The sequence below is a fragment of the Pelodiscus sinensis genome, chromosome 1, assembly GCF_052426305.1.
Source record: "Pelodiscus sinensis isolate ZL-2025 chromosome 1, ASM5242630v1, whole genome shotgun sequence".
In the NCBI taxonomy this organism is placed as follows: Eukaryota; Metazoa; Chordata; order Testudines; family Trionychidae; genus Pelodiscus; species Pelodiscus sinensis.
In genome coordinates this window covers 18339239-18360415 of record NC_143052.1, presented here as the reverse complement: position 1 = coordinate 18360415, position 21177 = coordinate 18339239, and the positions used below count along the sequence as shown (strand labels likewise).

At 46.5% G+C, this 21177-nt stretch overlaps 1 protein-coding gene across 2 annotated transcripts in view; it reads right to left on the bottom strand.

Annotated features, from left to right (window-relative positions):
* Nucleotides 1-20300, bottom strand: part of SEMA3D (semaphorin 3D) — a 203824-nt gene extending 183524 nt beyond the window's left edge. The window contains exon 1 of one of the 2 annotated variants that reach the window (XM_014570492.4): nt 19992-20300. The gene's annotated coding sequence lies outside the window, so the exon portion shown is untranslated. The remainder of the gene's footprint in view (nt 1-19991) is intronic. The other variant, XM_006117129.5, reaches the window with a different exon arrangement.
* Nucleotides 20301-21177: the final 877 nt, after the last annotated feature.

Here is a 21177-nt window from a genome sequence, read left to right as displayed (position 1 = left end):
GCTGTGCCCACAAAAGAGCATGATACCATCTGCATGTTTTGTTAGTCTTTAAAGTGCTACCAGACTATTTGTTGTTTTTTAAGTTTTTCCTGTTACAGACTAACTCGGCTACCCTTCTGAAACAGTAAATGTCCATTTTAGATGAAGAAACTGAGGCACAAAAAGACATGGTTTTCCCCTACTCAGAAAACACAAGTTTGTGTTCATGGAATTTGGGTTTGGCCTCTGTGGAAGTGGTAGGGATTAGCTTTTACAAATACTGTAACACCTCAAATTCATTTGTTTTTCTTTCGCTCCACGGGTTCCACAATCATCCACATGCAGACTCTGTGTCCCTATGCCAGCTCCCAGTCTCTCTGTAATATTCCTCCCCATAATAAAATATAGTCTCTGAAGTTACAAAGCCCAGAAAGTTCAGCTAATAGCCCTCAAAGGCTCCATGCACTAGCAAATTAATTTAGTATTATTTCTTTTAGATACTAGCTGTCATTTGATTTTTTTTTAAATTCCAGCTGATACGTGTTCAGCATGCATCCTAATTACTGCAATCATCTGTTGGCAGAACTGAATGGGACAAATTCCAGCAAAAAAGTAATGACATCCAGGAAGGGAACTGTCCAGACCAAAGTATGGTCACTCTAGATTGCCCCAAATCATTCGAAACACTGCTGCTAGTGCCATCTTCCAAGCTCATTACTCTAAAGTCTACTCCACTTTTATTCTTCACATCCTTTCACTGGTGCCTCCTTCTCTACAAACTATGCTTTGGATGTTTTGTTTTGGTTTACCTTTATGATCTTTTATGGGTTAACTCTACCTTATCTGCCTAATGCATCAGAACATCAGCACATAAGAGCTTTCCTACCAGATCAGGCCAGAGTCCATCTTTCCCAGGCTTTTGCACTACATTTTGTGCAAATACCCCTTGTGCAAAAACAGCTCAGAATAGATTATGTAAATGAAGTGTGACAAAATTCTAATCAGTGCTTAATTTGCATTGCCTCTTCTGGCAAAGCGCGTAGTGTAGCCGTAGCCCCAGCATCCTGTCTGTAACAATGATCCATACCTGAGCTTCAGGAGGAGTGTACAGAACATGGCAATTATGGAATGATCCACTCATGTTTCATTCCACTTCTATTAAGACAACAGAGCCTACCTCCTCTCTGCCAGTGATGTCATCAATACTCCAATTATTTTCTCGAACATCATCATGTTTTTTTCCATGTGGCCTCTTAGGAAGGCCTCTGTAAAAACCCTTATGTTATCCCACATCAAATCCCTGCCAGGATGCTTATACACCACAAGGACAAGACAGTTGGTGTGCTAAGATGATTGTTGAGCCTGTTAAATATCTTTCCATTATTACTTGTCTTCCACCAAACCTGTTTCTTGGTCTTCCCAATGTGTTCAGACCATCTAAGGTACTTACTGCCCACTTCTGAGATATGGTTTAAGCACCCTGTGGTCTGGACGTGGTTCGCCAGGAGCCAGCAGACACTTTATTTACTGGCATGGATGCAGACACTTTATTTACTCGCAGCTGCTGTTTGCCATTCTCAGCCAATGGGAGCTGCTGGAAGTAGTGGTTCATGCCAAACATGGCCAATAGGAACTGCAAGAAACCATACCTGCGAGCATGCAGGTAAATAAAGCATTTGGCAGCCTGCCAGGTGCTAACCTTGGTGAACTATGTCCAGCCCATAGGCTGCTTATTGCCCACTTCTCCATAGCCATAGTATCAAAGCACTGCACAACTATTGATGTATATCCTCACAGCACCCTGTGAGGTCAAACAGAGCTGTTATCCCTATTTTGCAGGTGAGGAACTGCAGCACAGAGAGACTAAGTGATTTGTCCAGGATCCCACCGGAAGACTGCAACCAAGTCTCCCAAATCCTAGATGAGGGCATTAACCACTGGACTATCCTTCCTCACCTGTTCTTTTATTATATACTAAGACTTTAAAATCTCTATTAGATGCATGTCCAGTGCTTAGTGCAATTGAGCCCTGGCTGGGGCCTCCTGGTGCTACTACAATGCAAATACATTAATAACAATAATCATTTTGTTTGGAAAGTGTCCCCTTCTTTGCAAATAATTGAATTTACAAACAGAAATGATAAAGTCCAAAGATCTCTATATTGCACAAACATTCCTGTAATAAGATGGCTTGAGAAATATAGAAAATGAATACAAACAGATATCTTGTTTTTCAAATATTTTCCATTAAACATCAAAGGATTTTTAAATCAAGATGCATAAAATGAATCGGTAGATACAAAGCCCTAGAGTCACTTTAAAGGAATATTTATGATCTCAATAAAGGTTTCCAGGCACTTGTTACAGAAACATGAAAGGTCACAAAATTGATTAAAGGGTTAATTTAGTGTGAAAGACGGTGAAATTTAAGATACTGTAATGCTTCAGCACAGATGGCAGATGTATCAGTAGTCAAGAATACATACTCAAATTGGAAAACCCTTAGGGTTTGTTTACCCTGCAATTAAACAACCACATGGCAAGCCCATGTCAGCTGACTCAGGCTTACAGGGCTCGAGATGTGAGTCTCTAAAATTGCATGGTAGATATTCAGGATCAGGCAGAAGCCCAGAATCTGAGACCATCACCCTCACAGCGAACCAGAGCTGGGGTTCCAGACTAAACCCAAACATCCACCATGCAACTGTACAGCCCTGCAGCCTGAGCAAGTCCAATCAGCTGACATAGGCCCCCTGAAGGTGTTTAACTGCAGAGTAGGCACAACCTTAGAGATCAGTTGTCCATGTTCCTTCTGTTCTGCCCAAAGAAAAAGAAGCACATCTGCAATAACACTCCACTACCTGTCATTGCCAGCCCACTTTCTTATTTGGCTTTTTAGGTGTGGCAACTTTGGGATCAAAGCATATCTTTCTAATGTTTCATCTGAAGAAGTGGGTTGTGCTCATGAAAGCTCATGATACCATCTACATTTTTGTTAGTCTCTAAAGTGCTGCAGAACTATTCATTGGTTTTTTTTTTTCAGTTACAGACTAACACGGCTACCTTCTCAGACACTCTAATCAAAGTTTTCAGTATTATAATGCAACATCAGCAACCATAAAGTTACAAAGAGTGTAGCAACCCAAAGACAAAGATCGACATGAACACATATTATTTATTTATTTATTTTTAGCAGATACATTGGCATTTACTTTGAAAGTAAAATACACCCTTTTTGACTCTTGCAGTCTGCATGCAGCCAATTGGGGTTCTATCTGTAGCCCACAAGACATTTTGTTCACCGTTGCCTTGCACCGGATTGTCAGATTCTGCTGGCAAAGCAAAGGCACATGAAGTGAGGTGTGTGCTGACTGCACACAACATTGTGAAAGCTGTGTCTCCCCTCTGCATACTAAGGGTACATCTAGACTACATGCCTCTGGCGACAGAGGCATGTAGATTAGGCTACCCGACAGAGTAAAATGAAGCGGCGATTTAAATAATCGCCGCTTCATTTAAATTTACATGGCTGCCGCGTTGAGCCGACAAACAGCTGATCAGCTGTTTGTCGGCTCAGCGCGATAGTCTGGACGCTCCCCTGCCGACATCAAAGGGAGTTGTCAACAACCCAGGTATGCCTCCTGGGATGAGGCTTACCTGGGTTGTCGACAACTCCCTTTGATGTCGGCAGGGGTGCGTCCAGACTATCGCGCTGAGCCGACAAACAGCTGATCAGCTGTTTGTCGGCTCAACGCGGCAGCCATGTAAATTTAAATGAAGCGGCGATTATTTAAATCGCCGCTTCATTTTACTCTGTCGGGTAGCCTAATCTACATGCCTCTGTCGCCAGAGGCATGTAGTCTAGACGTACCCTAAGTGTTGTTACAGTTTAGGCCTACAGATTCTAGGTACTCTCTCTATCCTAGGAGACTGACTTGGTTATTACCATCTTGCAGCCCACTGAGTTGGAGGGTCATTCATGTAGCCCACTAACTAGCCTAGGTTGCCCCTCACTCATCTATGGGTTGTTCCAAGTAGGAGTAGATATTGATGGACTTGAGTATTTACTGTGATGCCATCTTGCTTATTTTCAAGGAATGTACAAAGTTCTGCTTCTCCAAACACAGAAGGAACCAAACAGGGCATAATTTCTTTGCTGACAGCCTCAAGCCTCTTTAGCTAGCACCAGATGCAGAACTATTCTATATACTTCTCCGGGGGCACATCCATGCTTATGGGCTTCTTCCTGCCTGTGAGTCTCTTCCATCCCCCTCGCATACCATAAAATATTCTCCATCCACTCAATCCAAAAATCCTGAGTGGCTTCACCTCTCCCCCATTAGTCTTAGGTGGGCATGGTGGGGGGGAGCTTGTCCTGACTATGTTAACTGCAGTGTGTGTTCACGCAGTTCACACCCAATCTCAAAGAGTGTTGTGCTCATAACAGTATTCTTTTGGGGTCGGGAGGGGAGAAAGTAATTTTTTTTCCTTTGGGCAGAGAAATACTGTAATTCTTTGCATTTTCTTTCTTTTTATTGCACCACGAAAGAATGAGGTGCAACCACAACTATACAGAGTGTGTTACTGACAACTTCTGGAGGATAATATAAACTAGGTTTGTACATCCCATTAGATATAGCTGTACAGAATATTAAACTCCTAGACAGCCATCAGGTTGGAAAATTTAACACGTCTGGTATCAAAATCACACTTAACATTTTAAGGACCGGATCTTACATTACTTTGAGTCCTCAATTCAGGAAAGCATTCTCATTAAGGGCAGAACTTTAGCACATATATAAAGTCTGTACTTATGTCCTATTATAGTCACATTGGTATCAAATGACATCAGAATCAAGTCTGCAATATTTACATTTTTGGAATGGGATATTCCAGGAAGACAGGCAATTTCCTCGTTATCTCTCCAAAAAAAAAAAACCCCTCACCCACACCATCCCACTAGATTGAATCATTATTTGTAAATTTTTTATAAAGTTTTTTTCCCCACAACATCTACTTCCTGCAGAAATCCAATTCACTGACCAATTTGAAACCATTTAATTCCATGGTTTCTTTTTTATATAAGTGTCCACAGCAAGAGAGAAAACTCACACTGCCCCCCCCTCTATCTACACACACACACACACACACACACACACACACATGAACAAAGTGAGAATGCTAAAAAGTGATGTTTTGTATAAGGGCCAGGGGAAAAATATTACCAAAGAGCAGAGTAATATATACAGCAATCCATGAGTGAAATTCACACACACACAAATGTATATGGTTCTCATCATTTAAGCTGTGATACACATTTAAAATCCACTGGGTGAGAGAAATGAAATCCCCTCATAATCTCTGAGCCAGCAAGGAAACAGTATCATGGAGTCTTTACCCCTTAACAAATTTACTATGCTACTCCAGAAAAATGATTTGACTAAGAAAGTCCATTCATTTACTATAGTTATTAATCATAATAAAAAAACGAACTCTTTAGATTTTAATACCACACCCATCACCAGAAGAATTTAATCCAGTCAGTGATATAATAAATAATATTACTAATTATTATTTTTGTTTATTTATTTAGTGTGGTAATGCCCAAGCATCAACCAAGAATGGGGTGCCATTGTGCTATTTCCTGTATCAACACACAGTATTAAACAGCCACTGCCCTGAAGAGCATGGAATCTAAATAGCTAAGACAGACACCGGGTGAGGAGAAGGGTAGAACACACCACAGAGTGACTAAATGCAATGGTAGTAAATATCATGTTCATTCCACCAACATTCCTGAGGTTGGTTTAGATAGGAGGCAACAAATTAGATGGAAAGAAAAGAGAAGGGAGAGGAGACAGTAAAAGGAAAGAGGTTCAGGAGGACAGAACAAGAAAGAAATAGGAGTGGGGGACAGGTATGGAGTGCGGCTGAGGTGAAGAGACTGAGGGGAGGAGAGGAAGAGGATAGGTGTAAAGAGGCAATAAGACAGAGAAAGTCCCATCAAAACTGTAGAGTGTTTATGTTACTAGGTAACAGTATCAGCAGGGCTCTATATTTTAATCATATTTTCCAGTTGGCAGTGTTACAGAGTGGTGCAGTGACTTCGCTAAGGTTATATATCACTGTCTAGTTTTTAATACCACACCCATCACCAGAAGAGCTGAATTCAGTCAGTGATTCAACCCAGATGGGAACCTAGGTTCCTCTTGGATTTCCGTTCTTTGCTCTGATCATTAGGTCAGGTGGCCTCCATAAAACATTTGGCATTTTCTGTCAAAATTCACATTATCCTGGTCACAACACCAAATTGGACTTTTGGAGGGGTGTGTTGCTTCCAAAGAGCTGACTCATTATGGATCCATTCCACGTTATGCTGGATCCTTTTATCCAAGTGAGAACATAATTTTACAGGGTTTTATCACTCGCAGTCGGCTAGCATGGGAATGATTATGCTGTATGCCATCGGGTATGTGAAAAGTAAAAACAGAAGACAGGTGCTTTTAGAATAAATTCAGTAGAATGGAGGGGAGAAAGAAGAACATTAAGGTTGTATATGAGGCTAATTTACACATTGACTCATTGCCATTACTAAATTTCTAATACATTAAACCCAGATAATGTTAAGGATTTTTTAAGCAGCATGACTGAGCTTCAGCACTATAAAAAGATTAAAATAGCTCACACAGCAAATAAAAGGTTAGTTTGCACATAAATGAAATGGAGTCACTGGTCTTTATGTTTCAGATATCTTAGGGAACCTTTCTTCTGAGCTTTTCTATTGCTTAGTGCAGGGGTTCCCAAATTTTTTGACCCGGGGACCAGTAAATCCATTCACAAGCTTTTGGAGGACGGGTAACATTAATTTGCATATTTGCATATTCATTAAGCAAATGATGAATATTTTAATGAGTTGTTTCTGGTCCTCCCAAAGCCTCCAGTGCCAGCTTTAGCAAATCTTTTGATATGGTCACCTACAATATTCTTGCCAGCAAGTTAAGGGATTATGGATTGGATAAATGTACTGTAAGATGGATAGAAAGCTGGCTAGACCAGGGTTTCCCAAACTTTTTACTTTAGTTGGAACCCGTTTTTTTAGTACTGTTTTTTACAGCCCAAAAATATAAACACGTATAAAAAAAGAATTAAAAATGAATACATTTTCAGTGTTTCACCCAGCTGCATCTTCCGCCCAGCCTGGGTCAGTGCTTGGGGGACCCGGCACCACATGGGCACTCCAGGAGGCGGGAGCAGGAGCAGATTGGGAATAGGGTATCTGGCTAGGAGGGAGGGTGCAAGAAGGGGTAGGGTTGCTAGGTGTCTGGTTTTGTACCGGAGAGTGTGGTATTTGAGGGTTCCGTCCAGAAAACAAATTGAGAAAATACTGGACATACAAAATGTCCGGTATTTTCTAATTAGGTAAGTTTTATTATTATTAGGTGTATCAGTCTGTAGCTGCAAACTGCCTGGCTGGTAGATGTGCTCATGCTGCGTGAGTGTGTCTACCAGCCAGGCAGTTCGCAACTACTCGATAGAGGGTATGGGAGGGAGGGGGCAAAATGGAATCCCCAGGGTCGGACTCACTCATGTGTCTGGGTCTCCATGTGCCCGGGTCAGTCCTGCTTCCCGCCGGCCAATTCGCTCCCTGCCCCACACTTCTCCTCCCGATCTCCCCTGGCCAGCCCCACTGTCCCCATCCAGCCCTGCTTCCGGCGGCTGGTTCTCCCATCCTCTTCCTCACAATCTCCCCTGTCCAGCACCCCCAATCTCCCATCCAGACCTGCTTCCGCCGCCCGTCCACCCCGATCTCTGCCAGACAGCCCCGCTGCCCCCAATCCTGCTTCCGCTGGCTGCCCACCCTGATCTCTGCTGGACAGCTCCGCTGCCCCCAATCCTGCTTCCGCCGCCCGTCCGCCCCAATCTCCGCCAGACAGCCCCGCTGCCCCCAATCCTGCTTCCGCTGGCCGCCCACCCCGATCTCCGCCAGACAGCCCCGCTTCCCCCAACCCTGCTTCCCGGTGGCCAGTTCTCCCCCCCCCCACACCCCACACACACACCAGCCCACACCACCCTGCTCTCCTCCCAGCAGTCACACTGGGGCCCAGTATTTTTTTCCTGCAGCTCAGTACAGGGCCGCGGACCATAGTTTGGGAAACACTGGCTTAGTGCTACCTGAAGAAATTCCACCAGGCAAGAAAGCAAATATGTAACACATTTACTTCATGTATTGAGCTATTTAGATTTCATAACTACTTAATGCTTTACCAGGATTAAAAACACGAGACAAAATTTAGCTCTGGCTGAAATAGACTTCTTTGACAAGCCAAAACATCAGAAAGCCTGTTTAACCAGCTTCCTAAGGATTGCCTCATGTAGGAAAAACCCAATGGTTTAGATACACCTGCAGAACATGCACCACCTGGAGAAGTAGAGTGTAAAAGGATGAGACTGGTCATGCAAACAGGGTGGGTGGGGATTTCTCCAGGAGGTGGAAAGCTGCTAGGGACTACTAACAAGCTCAGATACCAAGCAGAGCTCAGTCTGAACCAGTTGCTAGCCTTCTCACTTTCCCTCCCTTGTTTGGGGAATGTAGCGGGGCCGACTCTGCGTCCCACAGCAGAGCCGCGCCATCCCCAGCGCTCGTGGCAGGGATGGTCCGCCGGCTGCATCTCCAGCTCTGCCCCGCCTGCACCCTGGCTACGCCAGGCCCAGCGGCAGGAACACGATTTCCCCACGCCAGGGAAGCTACTGCGTCATCAAGGGGGGCTGGGGAGGAGGCGCTGAGCCCAAGCCAGCTATGACCCGGAGCCCCCAGGAGAGGAGGCGGGGAGTGGTGAGGGCAGAAGCCCTGCCCGCCCCCTCTGTTGTCACATGCCGACATCCTGAAGAAGGACAGAGACAGCAAGGAGAAGAGGGGGAGGATACCAAGCGGAGTGAGACTCCCTACTGGCAAGAGGAGGTAGGAAGCAGCCCAGAGTGTGCCATAAGGAGCCCGTGGGTTGGTGCTTTGCGGGTAATTGCCACACCAACCGAACTGGAGGATACTTCCATCCCCGGTTCTCAGGGCCCTGGGCCGGGGCTCGGAGTGAGGGCAAACCCGAGCCCCCCAACCATCCTTAGCCCCCCCAGAAGGAAGCCAGGCTTGCTGAAGGTATACGTTCAATACCCAGCACCGAACGTTCTTGTACATTAGCACGTTCCGGCCCCGAGACCCTAGGGGTGCTGGGCTGGAACTTGGGCTGGACCCTGCAGGGGCCGACCCCAACCCGCTGCGGCATGGGACGAAATACGTCCGACAGGGCATGGTAGGCCCTCCGGACTACAAGGAAGAATTGACACTATGGGTGTGTCTAGACTACATGCCTCCGTCGACGGAGGCATGTAGATTAGACAGATCGGCAGAGGGAAATGAAGCCGCGATTAAAATAATCGCGGCTTCATTTAAATTTAAATGGCTGCCCCACTCTGCCGATCAGCTGTTTGTCGGCAGATCGGGGCAGTCTGGACGTTCCCCTGACGACAGAAAACCCTTTTGTCGACCACCCCGTTATGCCTCATGGGATGAGGTTTACCGGGGCGGTCGACAAAAGGGTTTTCTGTCGACAGGGGAACGTCCAGACTGCCCCGATCTGGCAAACAGCTGATCAGCAGAGCGGGGCAGCCATTTAAATTTAAATGAAGCCGCGATTATTTTAATCGCGGCTTCATTTCCCTCTGCCGATCTGTCTAATCTACATGCCTCCGTCGACGGAGGCATGTAGTCTAGACACACCCTATGAGAGTGACATGGAAAAGGGGCCCTAGATAGCTGCTTGAATCCAATGATCAGAGAACATTTCCAGGACTAGAAACAAGTGAACTGTAATTTTACTCATAAAGGACCCTAGGAGTGACTTGAACTCTCACCAGCAACAGTGAGATTGCCCAGGACTAGGTGCTCTAGTAGGTGACCCAGTAAGTAAGTGACTACAAATGAGTCCAGGCTGAGTGTCAGCCAACTACAATTGGTGGAGAATGAAGGCATGTTGATCTGTGTCTGATAAAGGGCCTTGAGACGGAAACAGGCACTTCCAGTGAGTGACTGGTATTTTAGTGGAGATGGACCTCAAAGGGTGACGTAAGTGGATGGTGGAGCAGCAACAACAAAAGGCCAACCAGCAATTCTTACAGCAATGGTTGACTCAACAGCAGACTCAAGCAGCGCAGCAGCAGCAGATGCTGAGAGAGATTGCTTCCCAGCACCAAGAACTCCAGAAGCATTTGCTGCAACAGTTAAGACCTCCCCATGATTCACCAGAAGGCTGTCTACCTCTGGTGCCATGGAAACTAACTAAGATGAGCCTCAAGGACAATTCTGAGACTTTCCTTACCATCTCTGATAGGATAACACCAGCCTCTAATGGCCTCTAGACCACTGGGCATTGATGTTAGCACCATACGTGGTGGGACAGGCACAGCTGGCCTACCATAACCTTGAACCAGAGCACTCTAGAGATTATAATTAGGTGAAATCTGCCACTCTAGATTACTCAGGTAACAGTGAAGAGATGCACTGGCAGCACTTTGGGAGCTGAGACATATCACAAAGAGGCATTCCCAGGTGGCACAATGATTAAGAACATTGTTTGTAGTGGTTTTGTGAGAACAGTGCTCCAGAGCCTAAGCTGTGAAGTTGGTGCTGGTGGAGCAGTTTGTATCCACACTATACATACGGGGCCAGGAGTAGGTGCTTCAGCATTGCCCCCAACCACTGGACACAGTGCAATGGGTGGACAATTTTCTCACAACCAATGGGTCACTAGAGGTAGAACATGTGCTGCCTCCACCCAACCACCACCTTTGGCCATTTATAGAGCTTGATGCTCACTAGTAAACATGCACAGACCATATTCCTATGATCTGGATCACTTCCATAGAAGGGGGAAGAGCTCAGAAAGACATGGGATGAGCTCACGTGAGGTATCACCTGGATATCTGCTCTGTGAGGCAAGCAGCCCGGCTGGAGTCCTTGAGCCCAGACAAGGGTTCCATAAGTCAGTCAAACTTACTCCCCTCCAAGAAGGAGCTCTCAAGACATAATTCCAGTAACCTGCTACTCCGAAGGGAAATAAAGGCATATGAAGAGAGACTTCTTACTGATGTATTCCTGGTCTTGGATGGCAATAGAGAGAACATAAGAACGGCCGTACTGGGTCAGACCAAAGGTCCATCTAGCCCAGTATCCTGTCTACAGACAGTGGCCAGCACCAAGTGCCCCAGAGGGGGTGGACTGAAGACAATGATCAAGCGATTTGTCTCCTGCCATCCCTCTCCAGCCTCTGACAAACAGAGGCCAAGGACACCATTTCATCTCCTGGCTAATAGCCTTTTATGGACCTAACCTCCATGAAATTATCTAGCTTCTCTTTTGTGCAACAAGAGAGGGCCCTTAGGAGGGCTGACCCAAAAGACGAAGGTCCCAGTATGGATCCAAGGGAAGGAGGTACTGGGATTATAGATTTAGGGTGTAGCCAAAGGGGATGCAAGCTGACCTGGCTGGTTAGACAATTGTGCTGGAAGTAATAATGTGCCTGCACTGCACACACACAGATGTGAAGCCTTGTCCCATTGGATGACCAGAACTGACCGTGAGGAACTATTAGCAATGATTCAATTATGGTAGCTCTAGCTGACAAATTAATATACCCCATAATAATTGGACAAGATTGGCCCTCTTTTCACCAAGTTTTTAATGAGCGGTTCAATATTGCAGCTGAGCTGCATGACAAGCCCAGCCTGTGGATATCATGCACCAAGAAGCTGGGGGATTCCGAAGAGCCCCTCCGGAAGGAAGGCCCAGCTACCAGGGCTGGCCATAGAACTGCAAAAGTGGCTGACCCTGCCTTGGATTTCAAGGCCCAATATATTGCAAAGGGGAAGATTCATCCAAGAACAGTGTGAAGATGCAACACTTAGCCACACTCATGAATAAGTGGCATACAGAAATGTGGAGACAGTAGATGTCTAACACCAGAGACAGACTCCCATTTTGTACTGGAGAAAAAGTGGCTGTATCCAGTGGAGTGAAACCTGCACTTAAGGTTAATGAGAACTCAAATATTGGTAAAGCATTGCCAAGAAGCAATAAGATGTCCATCATATTATCTGTGTGGGGCACCTAGGGTGGGATAAGACATTGTTTTACAGGCCTGCTTTTTCTGGTGTGAGGGGGTACAGCATGAGTTTAGGGAATATTGTTCTTCCTCTCCTCAGTGTCAGTATTTGGTAGATAAGAAGGTCCCAAAGTCGTTAGTGGAAACTCCACTTGAAAGAATAGGAATAGACATTGTTGGGCCTTTACAAGAGAGTTCTTTGGGAAACCAGTATATACGTGTAATGGTGGACTATGCCATTCACCACCTGAAAGCTATCCTCGTGAGTTCAGCTAAAGCAACAGCACTCACATAGGCAAAGAGTCTCCTCAGCTTGGGAGTAAGTTTCCATGGGAAATACTGACTCATCATAAGAACAGACATAGAAGGAATGAACAGAACAAGTATTCATCAAGCCATTCCCAGATTCTGAATGGCTCCAAATTCATCTTGCAGATGATGTGTGAGCTAAGCTCCCTCTTTAAATTAAAGCCTTGAAAACATCAGTGTATCATCCGCACACAGACAGCCTAATGGAAAGTCTGAACAAAACACTGAAGAAGATGTTGAAGTGCTAGTCTGGACTGAGCATAGACACTGAGACCAACTCCTCCTGCTGCTTCTCTTTGCATGAGAGCTAGCCTAAGCCAGGGTTCTCGCTGTTCACGCTGCTCTATGAATGCCAGACCCATGGAATCTTGGATGTGTTGCAAGGAAGGTTGGAAGGAGTGATATGCACAGATGTTCATCATGATTCTATCTATCTATCTATCTATCTATCTATCTATCTATCTATCTATCTTTTAGAAATTTGTGAGTCTGCCTGTGAGTCCATCTATCTGTGAGTCTGCCTGTTCAAGAACTCCTCCTAAATGGTAAAAGCTAGGACCAACAATTTGGTATTCATTTTCCTCTTATCCTAACTTGTAGGATAAGCAAGGTCAGAGTTGGTTGTGCCAGGAAAACAGAATGTGCCTGAAATGTGATTGTTTTCCATAACATGGAAAGTGAAGGGGCTGAGTGGAGGGACGCAATACTCAGTCACTACTGGAGACAGTGAGCGCAAGGAACAGCTATACTGTAGTGTCCATTGGGAACAGATGTACCAAGGGAGAGGCCAGCTGGGGAAAGTGCCCCCTAACTGCAATCCCTATCTTCATAGGGCTTCAGCCCTAGTGCTGGACTGACAGGGGAGTGGGAAAGCCCTACCAGCCCCCCCACCACCGCCGCCCTGAGGAGCACCATCAGGGCTGGGCAGTGCAGCCATGGCCCCCATCCCAGGAGCCACAGCCTGCTCCAACTAACACCACGAGGCCACCCAGTGCAGCCACAAGTGGCTGACCTATGCAGTTCCCCCTTTCCTTCCAGGTCAGGCCTGAGGAGCACTGATGGGAGGCCTGCATGGCCCTGAGTCTGGGCTAGGGGAGCAGCAGCAGCAGACACCCCTGGGAGGGCCCAGGAGCATCTGTTACAGGCCTGTGCACTCCCCCCAATCCCAGGCTGAGCCTGGGTAGTACCACTGGAAAGCTTGAGTGGCCCCCCTGCTAGTCCCGAGCTAGGACCAGCGAGTGCCAGTGGGAGGTCTGTGCACCACCCCTCCCCCAGGCCACTCATTCTGTCCCCAATCTTGGTCCCCTTCCAGCCTCAGGTTGCCCCCTCCCCCTGACCCTGGGCCAGGCCCAAGGAATACCAGCAGGAGGCCTGTGTAGCCCTCCACCCCCCTGTCCCTGGTTCCAGGAAATGCCAGGTAAGTCTTCTAGTATATTATATGTTTAAGGGAGCCCCTTAAGACACTAAGGTCTTAAAAAAACCTCATCCGAGCTCAGCAGAGGTAAGATAGGGGTATAATCAAAGGGCACACCTATGAACTTTCCACTCAGGAGACAGGTTTCCATTGCCATTTCCATTCTCAAAAGTGATAGCCTACCCGGGCCCATATGAGTGTTAGATTATGAGATATTCCTCCTACTGAGTAGCTTTGAAGAGTAAGATTTACCATGTAAGCTTTTGTAATCCGTCCCAGGAAACTCTTTTGATAGACCCTTGGTTAGTGAATACTGGACTAGGTCCTGACATAGCCACTTGCCTGGAATATAAACTCTCATATTGCTAAACGAGGCCTTTTCATCAGGTCAGAAGGTCAAGGTGGTGCAAACAATCAAACCCCTTGCTCCAATATTCTCCACAAGTCTGGAAAGAACACATGGGATACAGCGTCATCTGGCTACACGAATGAAGCAATTTGGAAGAGAATATCCACCACCCTTACCAAAAAGGACATGGGAAATGGTAAGAGAAGAGGTGCATGCAAAGCTGACAACAGGAGTAAAAGTATGACTGGAAGAGCCCTGTCCTTGGTCTACAACACATATGGCACAGTCCGATTTTGTACAGACTTTTGTAAGCGTAAAGCCAATGGACCCTGGTCATCAGCAGGTGGGACTGAGCCAGCCAACTGGCCTTTAGCTAAGGCTGTAGAACAGACATCATTCTCCCTTATCAATAGTCTCAGTTCCTCTGGGTTATACAAGGTCAATGCTATCATGAAGTCTGACGCCGACACAATGCTGAGGGTGGACAAGCTGTTAGAACTGTTGGGCCCAGTAAAGTATCTCAGTACAATTGACTTACAAAGGGCTATTAGCAGGTTCTCTTGACCATATTCTCTACTCCCGTTGGCCCCATTTTAAAACTGTTTGGGCTGCAAGTGATGCCAGTCATTTTCCAGTACCTTATGAACTGAATCCTTGGAGCCCAACAGCATAAGAACAAAAAACAAGGCCATATTAGGTTAGACCAGTGGTTCATCTAGGTTTGCATCTTGTCTTGCCCAGTGGCCAACACGATACGCTTCCGTCATTTGGAGGTTTAGAACCAACTGTAGTAATGGGGTTGTGTCCCTGACCATCTTGGCTAATTGCCATAGATAGACCTATCTTCCGTGAACAAAATGGTTTTTTTTTTAAATCCAGTTATATTATATTTTTGTCCTTGACAACATCCTTGGTAATGAGTTCCACAGGTTAACTATGTGTTGTATGAAGAAATCCTTTCTTATGTTTTTTTTTAAGCTGCTGCCTATTCATTTCATCTGTTGATCCCTAGTACTTCTGTTATGTTAAGGGGGAGATAATACTTGGTTATTCGCTTTTTCCATACCTTTAATAATTGTACAGACTTCTATCATATTTCCTCCTGTGGTCATCTCCTTTCTGACATGAACAAGTCCGAGTCTTTTTTAACTTCTCCTTATATGGAAGATGTGCCACATACCTAATCATTTTTGTTGCCCTTCTTTATTACCTTTTTCAGTTTTAATATATCTTTGAAATGAGCTGACCAGATCTGTATGCAGTATTCAAGGTGCAGATTAACACAGAGACATTATGGTATTTACTATTTTATTATCAATCCCTTTCCTAGTAGTTCCTAACATTCTATAGGGTATGGTTTTTGTTTTTTGTTTTGGGGTTTTTTTTATAACTACTGCACATTGAGCAGATGTTTCTGGAGAACTATCCACAATGATGCCAGAATCTCTTTCTTGAGTGGTAACAGTCAATTTAGACCCCATCATTTCCTATCTATACTTGTAATTATTTTTCCAATGTGCATTACTCCACCTTTATTAGTATTGAATTTCATTGACCATTTTGTCATCTAGTCAGTTTGTGAGATCCCTTGGTAATTAATTCTCTGCCATCAGCTTGAGAACCAACTATTTTGAATAATTTTGTATTGTCTCAATATGTTGCCATCTGCAGAACATGTTTCACCCAGAGAAGTGGAGCCTAAAAGGTTGAGACTGGCTACACGGGGAGTTCCCTTGCATCACAGAATCTGGGGAGAGCTGCCAGGAATTAGAGGCAAGTGAACTTTAACTGGGTTCAGAAAGGTTCCTGGGAGTGAACTGGGATCAATGAGATTGTCCTGGAGTGGGTATTTTAGGCACCTAAGATGCAAGTACAGCCTAACTTCTACTGAAGCCAGTGGGAGTTGAGTACCAAAGTGTTTCTAAAAATGTCAATAGACATTTTATCTGCATCTTTACATGCCTTTAGGTACCCTGAAGTTTTTATGTAACTAGTCCCTTAGTGGAAAGTATTCCTTTGACCTCCCTCACTCTGGGTACATCTAGACTGCACTCTAAAATTGAAATAAGATACACAATTTGTGCTACATAAATTGCATATCTTATTTCAATTTTATTTCATAATAGGCTATTTTGAAATTTGGCGTGTCTACCTGGCACCAAATTTTGAATTAAAGTGCTATTTCGAGACATGCCTTATTCCTCGTGAAATGAGGTTTACAAAAATGCTGAAATAGCACGTCCATTATTTTGAAAACTATTTCAAAATAGCGGTCGTGTTCTTTGGATGCGGGGTAGCTATTTTGGGATACCTCTGGTATCCCGAAATAGCCTTACAGTCTAGACGTATCCTCTCTCCTAGTTCTAGCTATTTGGCTGTCAGCTGGACAGCACCTGGGTAAAAGACGAAAAGGAGTCTTTCAGACCTAAAACACAAATGCACTAGAACAAAAAACAAAAAAACCCAAGAGTCTGACAACATATTTCTATATTCTTTTCATTTCTGAATTCCCCCTGACTTCAACAGGGTTTTGGAAGCAAAAAGCAGAATGATTCCAAAATTCTGAACATTGTAAGCACAAATGCCAGAATCCTCAGCTGTATACAGGCTTCTAATTTACATTGAAATCAGCTTTCTTTGAGTATCACAGTAAGAAAGCCTAACCATAGAGCATCTAATTGTGGGTGTGTCTGCACAGCAGGGTTTAACTAGAAATAAGCTACGCAAATTGCATAGCTTATTTTGAGACTGGGAGTGTCTTTTAATTTATTATTTTAATTTAGTTTTTATTTACACAGAACTTATTTCAAAATAGAGCATCTTTCCTCCAACTTCTCTTATTCCTCGTACAATGAGGGTTACAGAAGTCGGAGTAAGAAGTCCGCCAGCTTGACAGTATTTCAACATTATTTTGAAATAATTGCCTGCTGTGTAGATGCAGACTAAGTTATTTCAAAATAATGCTAGTTATTTCAAAATAATGTTGTGTAGACATACCCTAAATGAATATGGCATTTTTGCATACTCATAGAGGCTGTAATATACCTAAAGTTCTTGCCATGTTACTTATCCTCACTTGTGTTATACTGTGGAGGTGCATGTGGTCTGTTTGGAGTCTATTTTGTAACTCAGAGTTGAGGATTTTTTTGTGATTTGTTTGTTCTTAGTTTGTTTCTTAATGCTTTCATAATCATATAGTAATTTTGTATTTTAGTAAATTATTGGTATTATAAATGACTGCATACTGAATATGCAGCATCCCAATGGTTTTGGGAAGAGACACTTTATAAAATACATTATTTATATTTACTTTCTACCACAATTTTTGAAACACATAAACCTGTACCCAGAAATTACATCATTTTTTCTTCAGCAGAGAAATGAAGACAAAGATTAAATGAATCATATTTCACACATGTAATAATCCAAATTAGTGGATTATTACATAACTACTTTGCAGTGTTAACCCACTCACTAAAGAATAAAATGGAACCCATGAATCTTTTCCTGTTGAGTAGAAATGCAAAAATAGTTAAAGGTGATGGAGCATATTGTTGCAACTAATGTTCCTGTCTGCACTTGTGTAAGTAATGCATCTAAGGACAGAGCTATGCATATGAGCTTTCTGAGCAGACAAGAATGAGCTGTTTGGTGTGTGATCTGACTGTTTCCAAATCATCCCTATTGTTCTTGGACAAATTATTGTTGTTTCATTTTGTCTTATTTTATTTTATGGAAATCTAAGTGGCTGGTTTGTGATTCTTCAACACCCAACAAAGACTAACTGCATCCCATGCTGCTGAATGTTTCTGCTCGAGAAACAACCAAAGCTATTTTCAATATTTGTAACGAAACCCTGTGCTTTGGCAGCTACACCTGAGCACCATCTCTGCTTGTACAAAACCAACGTACAGCTTGCTGTAAATTTGAGAAAGTTAGCAATATCATTCCAGTGAACACCACAGACCAAACTGGCACTTGATTACTACAAAGATGGATGCATTTGAGGAAAATAAGCAGTTAGTTAGATCAAGAGTCTGGCTGTAGTAGATGAAGACTGGGAAAGAAAAATCCAGCATTACTCTCAGCAATTGAAACTCCAGAGTTTAACAGAGTTAAATGAACATGCACAGGGACTGCATATTTCTATCCACCTGTGTCATTCCTTATCTTCTGTTGTCTAAGGAAACATTTCAATAATAACGGGTTCTGATCTAAAGCAGTACCTTTCCCACTTCTGGGGAAGCGATGGCAATGTAATGATAATTTGGTGCACTGCTGAGGTTCAAACCTATTGCTTGTCTTTGGAGGACTTGCAGTTAATGGGCATATTGCTCCCTCTTTCTGCAGTCTGGGGAGACTCCCCCTCGTCCCCGCAAGTGTGTGTCTGTCTGTCTCTCTCTCACGAAATCCAGGCCAATAAAAAAGAGCTGAACAACGTTCCGCTTCCAAATTATACTGAGCGCTGACGCAGCACTTTCCTCCCAGTGATCTCAGAGCGTGTGCAACGGTGAGTAAAGACAATTATCCTCGTGCCACGGAAGGGTAGGCTGAGGCACAGCGGGCTCAATTGACTCGCTTACGGTCACAGACCAAAAGAGTGACTCAGCCTGATTCCCCATTGCCCACTCCAAACACGATTACAAGGGTGTATTACCCACGGGGAGGTTAACGCGAATTGCTGCCTAGCTGGGCGTTAGCGATTTGCAAGGTATTCATTAAGTGCAAAAGCCAAAACACCTGAGTGGTGATATCGCTGGCGCTGAGCGTGCTTGGGTATCCCCCAGTGTGGGCGTGAAGACATCTGCAGACCCAGCGGTGCTAACTAGCGTCTGGCACCTGCTGCGGCGCTGCCACGAGAAGCCTGGTAGCTAGCGGAACAGAGCCGGCATCTGCGGGGCAGAGGCGCCCAGAGCACCCCAGCAAACGCTCCCTACTTCCCGGGCAGGAAGAAGAGAGCACGCCAGCCAGCCTCGCCAGGGCATTAGGCGCCGCTCTGCAGAGAGCCTCGCAAACGTGCGAGGTTTGGTTCGAGGCTGCCTGAGAGCTGCATATTGACATCTCAGAATCCCCCTCCCCTCCCGCGGCAACCCCGTCCCGGTTCAGCTCCTGCAAAGCGGCGTGGCCACGCTGCTGCCTAGGGACAGACTCCGGAGCCGCGCGTGCCCCGGTTGCTGAGTGCAGGCTGCCCACGGGCTAGATACCCGGTCTGCGGCTGCCGCCCTGTCCCGCTGCCCGCCTGCCAAGCCATCAGGGCAGCGAGCCCAGGCTTCTCGAGGAGCGCGTCCAGGCATCTTTCTCGGAGTAAAGCCCCCAGCTGGGGGGCACCCGGGACATCTCAGCCAGTGCACAGTGCGCGCTGCGGAGCTTTGACCCGAGCAGCGCAAAGCCCTGGGGGAGGGAAACGCCGGGGCGGATTTTACACGTGAAGTGCCGCCTCTGCTAGTCTCCGAGCTGCGCCGGGGATGAGCCCGGGGACTCACTTCCCTTCCTGCCCGCCACACCCAAATCACACCCTGCCCTGCCCTGCCCTGCCGCGGGGTGACCCCACGCGCCGCCCTAGCCCGCCGGATCGGGACGGCGCCGAACTTTCCTGGAGGAGCCCGCGGCGCAAGCGACCCCTGCCGTCCAGCCCAGCCCGAGCCGCGGGACGCCGCGCGGCTGAGGGGAGAGAAGGGGGACCCCGGCTCCAGGCGCTGCTCCGCCCGCCACGCGTGTCCGTGTCCGAGCCCGCCCCACCCTGGCGTCCGCGCTGGGCCCCTGCCCGGCCGGCGGCGAGGCGCTGTACCTGCTGGGTCCCGCTGCCACGAGGGAGCTGCTCCAGCCGCGGCTGCTCAGCTCCGAGCCGCTGCCCGTGGCTTCCGCACGCCCCGGAGCGAGCGGCGGCGGCTCTCCGCAGCCAGGGAGCAGAGGGCGCTGCTGGCCGCCTCTCCCCGCCAGGCAGAGGCGCCTCCGCTTGCGCGTGGCACGGCCCCGGTGTCCCGCCGCGGCTGGGGGGCTCTGAGGCAAGCGGCGGCGCTTCACGGGCCGTTCGGAGCGGCGGAGTATCCTTCTTCCATCCCTCCCCCCCCTCCAGCCCGCCCGCTGTGACACACACACACCCTCCGGCAAGCTGGCTGGAGTCCGCGCACACGCCTTCCCCACGTGTCAGCCAGTGCACACACATGCCGCCACCGGTCCCAGGGGGTCCCCTCCCTCCTGGCCGGCAGCAGGCAGCATTGGTTATGGGACAGGGCCTCGCAAATGGGCTCTGAGCAGCACCGCTTAGCAGGTGCCGCCCAGCCGGAGACCTAGCGGCCTCCCTGCACCGGTAGGTACTGTGGTCATGTAACATCGCCCTGACACGGTTCTTGGATTCCATCTCTGGAGCTCCATGCATGGGCCCAAGGGCTGTAGCAGACCGTTCCGTGGTCTCGGCGCCACCAGGAGGTATGCAGCTTTCACTCACATTGTTATTGGCCGGGTGTCAGCCTGGGATGTAGAGATAGGTATTGCACACACTGCCATCGGCATCCTTGGATGGAGGCCTTGGGCACTAAAGCTTCGGTGGAACCTAGCTGCATCACTCAAGTCTGTAAAAAGTTTTAGTAACTTAGGCAGATCTAAGGTTGGGTGCAGAACATTAGAGCAAAAGGGATTGTTCCACCCACCTAGAGATGATGGATTCTTTTCAGGGGGAAACCTCCTTCCAGCAGTGTAGGGACTTGGTAGCATCTAAGCAGTGTAGGGACTTGGTAGCATCTAAGCAGTGTAGGGACTTGGTAGCATCTATGCTACAGCTGTATAGTGCAGCACCATAGCTATGTTGCTGTAACTTAGATGTACCCTGAGCCACAGGGACAGAGTATCCGGCAACCTCAGCCTCACCAAAGAGCATTACTCAGCAGACACCAGAGCCATTAACCATTGACGCAGTCCCAGGGCCTGCACTCCTTTGGTGGTAGACCCTACAGCCAGTTAATGGGGGGGGGGGG